This window comes from Brassica oleracea, chromosome C6 (assembly GCF_000695525.1).
Source record: "Brassica oleracea var. oleracea cultivar TO1000 chromosome C6, BOL, whole genome shotgun sequence".
In the NCBI taxonomy this organism is placed as follows: Eukaryota; Viridiplantae; Streptophyta; class Magnoliopsida; order Brassicales; family Brassicaceae; genus Brassica; species Brassica oleracea.
In genome coordinates this window covers 13,569,151-13,576,423 of record NC_027753.1, presented here as the reverse complement: position 1 = coordinate 13,576,423, position 7,273 = coordinate 13,569,151, and the positions used below count along the sequence as shown (strand labels likewise).

The following is a 7,273-nucleotide window of genomic DNA, read 5'->3' as shown; positions in this document are numbered from 1 at the left end:
ATGCAGCCGACCTCTTCACAAAATCACTCCCTACCTCGGTATTCAGAAAACACATCCATAACATTGGGATGCGCCATCAGAAGGATCTATGACTGTTCATTCGAGGGGGAGCTTACGTAGTTGTACTCTTTTTACCTTACTATGGTTTTTCCCATTGGGTTTTCCTGGAAAGGTTTTTAACGAGGCAACAAAGACGTTAAGCGAGAGTGGATAGTGACACCGGTCCCCAAGGGGGAGTGTTGTGAAAAGTCAGAAAAAGAAACGCCGTATATGTTGATAATATAAAAGATGTGGGGCCCGTTGCACTATTTGCACAGTAAATCCTACTTCTATATAAACGATCGAATCGATCGTTTATAAATCATTCAATTCACTCTTCTCTCTCTCTATAATAAACTCATTCTATCAGTGTTATAAATCCTACGGGTATAAATTTTAGTCCTTATTTAAATTCCCGCGATATAATAAAATTCCAGTTATTTTCATAACATTTTGCATTTTATTGTGTGTTTATTATTTATTTATAAAAATTTAGTGAATATGAAGATAGGAAAAGAAAATATAATATATATATAAAAAAATTCAAGATAAACTTGAGGTTGAGAGCAACCCACCCTGTTGAACATAAAAAAAGGCAACCATTCACCCTCAAAATGAAGTTCCTCGACATGCCCTAATGGTGTCACAAACCACACATTTCTTATCTTTCACTAAACAGACTTCTCAAGGTCCTCTCCATCTCTCTCACTCCATCATTGCGATTCTGATCTCTGCGTTAGCCACCATAAGTTTCTTTTCTTCAGCTCGTTTAACTTTTTTTGTCTTTACTATCTGTTTTGATATGATGTTTTTTTTTGTTTTAACAGCTCCCCTTGTCGAAATCTGATCCTCTTTCTCTGGTTTAGGTTTTATAATCCAATGTTATGGCAGAATCTGAGGAGATTCAACCACTTGTTGTGGATAACGGAACCGGAATGGTCAAGGTGAACTCCTTTTCTCTTCTTCCTAATTTTCTTTCGGTTGTGAACAAAAGCAAATTAATTCGAAGAAAGCAAAAGAGAGCAAAAACGTATTGAGGCAAATACCAGTTTAGGATTAGTTATTATTATGAAATGTATAATTTTACAAACACTTAGACCCGTATTTATAGCAACCTCAAAACCCTATTTACACTTCCCTATAGGAATACATATTTATCTGGAAAACATAAATTTTCCTAAACCGATCAAACGAATGTTAGGCTTTTAGATGCACAGAGATTTAAGATACCTCAATATGCAACACTTTCAATATTTGATTCTTCTTATCTCATAACTTGTTGATCAAGTCTATCTAACCCCTGTTTTCAATCTTTGAGACAGGCTGGTTTTGCTGGTGACGATGCTCCCAGAGCAGTCTTCCCGAGCATAATAGGTCGTCCTAGGGATGCTGGTGTTATAGTTGGAATGGAACAAAAAGATGTCTACATTGGCGACGAGGCTCATTCCAAAAGAGGTATACTTATCTTGAAGTATCCAATTGAACATGGTATTGTTAGTGACTGGGATGACATGGAGAAGATTTTGCATCACACTTTCTACAATGAGCTTCGTGTTGCTCCTGAGGAACACCCTATGCTTCTTACCGAAGCTCCTCACAACCCTAAAGCCAACAGAGAGAGGATTACTCGGATCATGTTTGAGACTTTTGATGTCCCTGCTACGTATGTCGCCATTCAAGCGGTGCTTTCGCTTTACGGCGGTGGCCGTACCACAGGTTCGACTGTTTGGTAATTAATTGGGACAGAGTCTTTAGTTTGGTTGCTCTGTAACATAATTCCCTCTTGTTGGTTTGGTTTGGTTTACTTGCAGGTATTGTGTTGGATTCTGGTGATGGAGTGAGTCACACAGCTCCTATTTACGAAGGCTATGCGCTTCTTCATGCTATCAATAGGCTTGACTTAGCTGGACGCGATCTTAGCGATGCTTTGAGGAATATCTTAACAGAGAGAGGGTACACATTCACCACAAGTGCTGAGATAGAAATCGTGAGAGACCTCAAGGAGAAGCTTGCCTATGTGGCGTTGGATTAAGAGCAGGAGGTTGAGACAGCCAAATCGAGCTCTGCAATCGAGAAGACCTATGAGCTTCCTGATGGTCAGGTGATCACGATTGCCGCTGAACGGTTCCGGTGCCCGGAAGTCTTCTTTCAGCCATACTTTGTCGGAATGGAAGCACCGGGGATTCATGAGACAACTTATAATTCTATCATGAATTGTGATGTTGACATCAGGAAGGACTTGTATGGTAACATTGTGCTTAGTGGTGGCTCGACCGTGTTCCAGGAATTGCTGATCGTAGGAGTAAAGAGATCACGGCGTTGGCACCAATCAACATGAAGATTAAGGTGGTCGCGCCACCTGAGAGGAAGTATAGTGTATGGATTGGAGGTTCCATCTTGGCTTCTCTTAGCACATTCCAACATGTATTGTAAATTTTTTTTTAACTATGTTGATGTTACATAGATTTAACTTAAAAGTAATGATGTTTGGTTACTTTTGTTTGGAAATGCAGATGTGGATATCAAAGGCAGAATATGAGGAATCAGGACCAGCCATTGTTCACAGGAAGTGCTTCTAGACCACCTATTGGGGTTTGTGGTTTTCGGCTTGTTGATTGATGAAACCCATGTTCGAAAACGCGGTGTCCGCGGCCGGAAACTCGCCGGAAACTCGCGTTGCGCTATAGCACCGTCGCGATTTGGCGCAATACGGTCAATTAATCGGACATTTTTAAAAATCATTGTTTTTGAAAGTTTTGTGTTCGAAATCACGTACCTATCTATTATACTTGTTATATTATAGTTAAAACTTACAAGAATAGCGCAAAGAAACAATTGAATCCAAAAAAAAATAATAATGGCGGCTGTAACTTTGGGAGAGATAGTGCAGGTCTAGGTTGAAGACAAAGTTGTTTTTGTCATTTTCTTATTAATTAACCTAAAATCAGAAAAAAGACAAAATAAACTTCCTATGTTGCTCGAACCCGGGTACTGAGATGAATATAGGAAGCCAATAACCACTAGACTATAGGCCGTTTCTGATGAAAATGTACATAAAGAATATATTTAACCTAAAACAACTCGCCGATTAATCCACGTGCAATATCCGATTTATTGATTCGGCGCTAGGCCCTATCCGACCGCACGCGTTACGCCTAGCGAGTTTCCGAACATGGGATGAAACTGTATTAAATTAATATATATATATGTTTGGTATTGGCTTTTTTTGAGTTTTCTTCCTTTATGATTGTCCATGTATGCTTTGTGGAAAATGGAGTTGGATGTGTGTGTACAAATGTTCGGACTGTTTCTATATCTGATAGTACGCCCTTCGTATTTTTTTATTTGACGTTTTCCAGCTTTGCTCAAACATTAAGAAAACTGATGCAATCTCTATTTTAACATTTTCAATTGCTTTAGATTAGTTATTTAGTCATAAAAATGCTAAAAGTCACTTAATATTACAAGGGTAGAACATCAACTTCTGTCATTATTCGCATTGGACTCCGTAAACGTCAAGTATATTGACACAAAAAAGAATCACTAGAACGTCAACTATTCCCGAACGGAGGGAGTATTAGGTTTTGAGTTTTCCAAGTCCAAAAAGGGTGACGTTACGCAATGGGAAGTGTTGTCAAACCTATTTTGATTACAGAATTCAACACCTAATTGTTCTCAATCAATCCAATGTATGATTTATTGAATCAGTTCACAAACAACGTGAATTTGGTCGGCTTTCTTCATATAGGGGTGATCTACAACAATAATTTTTCTTTTCATTTAATGGCAACAAAGATTTGGTCAGCTTTCTTCGGATAGGTTTGATAAACTCTGGTGGATCTATTATCACAAGAGAGGCAAACGGTGACACGTTGAATAAAGAAAAGAAGAACGGGGGAAAATCCGTTTGAAGCTATTAACAGACTATTGTACACATATTTGGCTGGATAATATTTTCATTGAGATTTGAGTGGTTTGTAAGAAAATCTATATTTATTTATCTTGGATATTCGGTTTTCGTTTGTTTTCAAAAACATACATTTAAACTCATATCAGTTGGTGTTGTGTGCAGGTTCAATCTAAGCAGCCCTGGCGCGGGTAAGGGGGATGGAAGCAACAAAACCAAAAAACTTAGATTACGGGTACGGCTTAGATACGGAAAAAAAAAATATATATATATATAATTAAGAATTTCTTAAGAAAAGTCTACTGCTCCATATTGTTTTTGACGAACAACAACAAAAGTTCTTAACTAATCTTAGATTCTAGTTAAGATTAGTTTAACCATTTTTGGAAGAAGAAACAGTCAAACAGAGGTTATCAATTCTAGGGCTCATAGGTTTTCATGCTTATAAGTTCAGACAAGTCATATCACGGTCTTTAATAAAACACGTCTTCAGTAGCTTGGAAAACAGTTCAAACCCGTCATATTTATTAGAACTCGTCTTGATTAGCTTGTATTGAAGGTGACAAACGATGTAGACTTCATAGATCGGAAACAAGGAGACATTAGTTATACATGGGAAACGTTTCTGAAACGTCCCCATAAACTAATGATACCGTCCCCACAAACATTAGCTGTCCCCATCATCACCGAAACGTTTTGGAAACGTTTCCTGGCCGTTCTTAAGCCGTCCCCATCTCAGGAGGGTACGCGAGACGTCAGTGAAGTGACGTACCCCTGCAACCTAGGGTTCAATGCTTTCCAAGCAAAGACAAACACAAAATCGGTAAATTGGATGACCATGTTCAAAATCTTAGCAAGAATATGGAGGTTCTTAAAATCCAACAAACGAACTGTAAGCTCGTTTATCTTGATAGAGGTTGCAACCGATTGACAGAAACCAACAAAAAAATTAGAAATAAAAATGGATTTGTTTCTAGATGCGATACAATACTTCATCAGCTTCGACTACAAAACCATCTTCATCAAATCACACTTCTCAGGTAAACAAATTCAAGCCGGAACCAAATCAGAGTGGAACTGAGTTAAGTTACCGGCCAATAACTCAAATAGCATAAAACATAGCATTGTTCTGGGTTTTGGGATTATAATTGTTTTGATCAGATTGTTGATTTGCAGACATGGGTTTTCGATTTCAATTATTATAAGTCTTTGATCTTGTCTTAATTCGTTACTTCATTCACATATCAGATTAATATTGCTTTGGTTGAAACAAGTAAATTAAAGGGAAGTTTACTCAAATATACAATATTTTAGGACAATTGAGTAGAACCATATAGATCTTTTTTTTATTATTGTCATTGTTTAAATACCAAGCGTGTCCTTTTTTTACGTTATCAGAAAAAACGTATTTACAAGAATGCCATTACTTTTCGCTGCCACGTAAGTAAAAACCCGGCGCCACGTAGGAATTCGGCTCCGTGTTTTCATTAAGTCAGCCGTAAATCACTACATACGTCGTTACGGCTGATTTATTGCTACGTGTCGGCTGAATTAATAAACACGGCTGACTTAAGAGGAAATGACTGATTTAAGAACATAAGTCAGCCGCCCGGTACGGCTGATTTACAGACATGTGGCTGATTTATGGGATAACGACTGACTTACAGACACAAGTTACGGCTGACTTATACATCGGCGATTTGATTGTTGAAATATTCAGCTGAGTTGTAGTTAAGACACGGCTGAGTTATGTTTCCACGGCTGAGTTAACGAATATCGACTGGCTGAGTTATTTAGTTTACGGCTGACTAATGGGATGTTGTTACGACAGAGTTTATATTTAATCAGCCGTAATAGGATGGATTAACATTAAACTCAGCTTCTTTATGGCTGACTTATTAGCGAAAGATGAATTACTAGAATAGCATTCGTTTGACGGCTGATTTATGTGACGATACGGCTGATTTATGGTTTTTCATCCTAATTACGGCTGAGTTAGGATCAAAAGATTAATTACTGAACTAGTATCTACGGTTCGGCTGACTTAGATTGTACATGAGGGCTGATTTACGTAGGCTGAGTTATATATTCGTTTGTCGGCTGATTAACTGATTTTCCATGTCATCAACTCGGATTTGCCATGTCACTGCTAACGAATTACTTTACAACTAGGTTTGTGTGTGTTCATCTTTTTATTCATCTTCTTTATCTATCTATCTATCTATCTATCTTCTTCATCTTATTCTTCATCTTTCTCAGAAATCTATTGGATCCGGTAATTATTGTTTTCTGGTAACTGGATTAAGAAAAACAGATATGTATTCAACGCCGACAGTAGAGGGTGTAGAGTTCTTCATTTAGATGAGAAAACAAAACATGAAGAATTCACAAAGTCTGTACTCGATGATTACGGATTGAATGAATTAAGGCTGAGTTTTATGTATGGGTTTATGTTCTTTGCTATGCCATTATGTATGTAGAACAACATATTTATGTATGGGTTTATGTTAATGGTTACGACTGAGTTTTCGTTTAATTATGGATGAGTCATCATTTAATTATGTCTGAGTTATCGTTAATTTATATTGCTGAGTTATCGTTTAATTAAGTCTGAGAAATTATCGTCTCGATGTTATAAAGGCCTCGATATTAGTTCTGAGCCGTATTTTCCACACTTCTGAAGCGCCATAATTAATTATCAACACGGTCAAATCAAGAAAGATGAAACGTCCCATTATTATAATAATAAAGTATTACCGTCTCGATCTCTATGAAGGCCTCGATATTAGTTATGAGCCGTATTTTCCACACTCAGTCGTCCCATTAATATTAACGGCTGAGTTATATTCTGAGTTAAATAATAAAGTATTACCGTCTCGATCTCTATGAAGGCCTCAATGTTATATTAACCAACATGGCTGAGTTATATCAACCATCATTGCTTAGTTATATTAACGTTACATTAATGGATTATTTCCCGATTCTTGAATTGCCTGAAGAGATTCAGGCGTTAGTGGTTGAACGTGTGGCCGGTAACTCCTTCCAAGATCTCTATGGCCTTAGAGCATCGTACAAGTTGATGAAGGCGTTAGCAGATCGGCGTAGTGTATGCCATTTTTACGATGTATTATCCGTTCCCTGTGGACTCAATATGCCTGCTGAGTTGTTGAAAACTTGCTACGCGGAGAGAAATCCAAGCATACTTTATATGAAAGGTGTACAGTTTTTCTTCACATTTAACCTTCAGGAAGAAGGACTTGCTTTCATGAAGCTTGCAGTGGATGAAGGATATGAGCGTGCTGTGTATACATACGCAATGACTAGAAA

The 7,273-nt window shown here is 37.6% G+C and overlaps 1 pseudogene; it reads left to right on the top strand.

Moving 5' to 3' along the window:
* Positions 1–625: 625 nt before the first annotated feature.
* LOC106299974 lies at positions 626–2,858 on the top strand (annotated as a pseudogene).
* Positions 2,859–7,273: the final 4,415 nt, after the last annotated feature.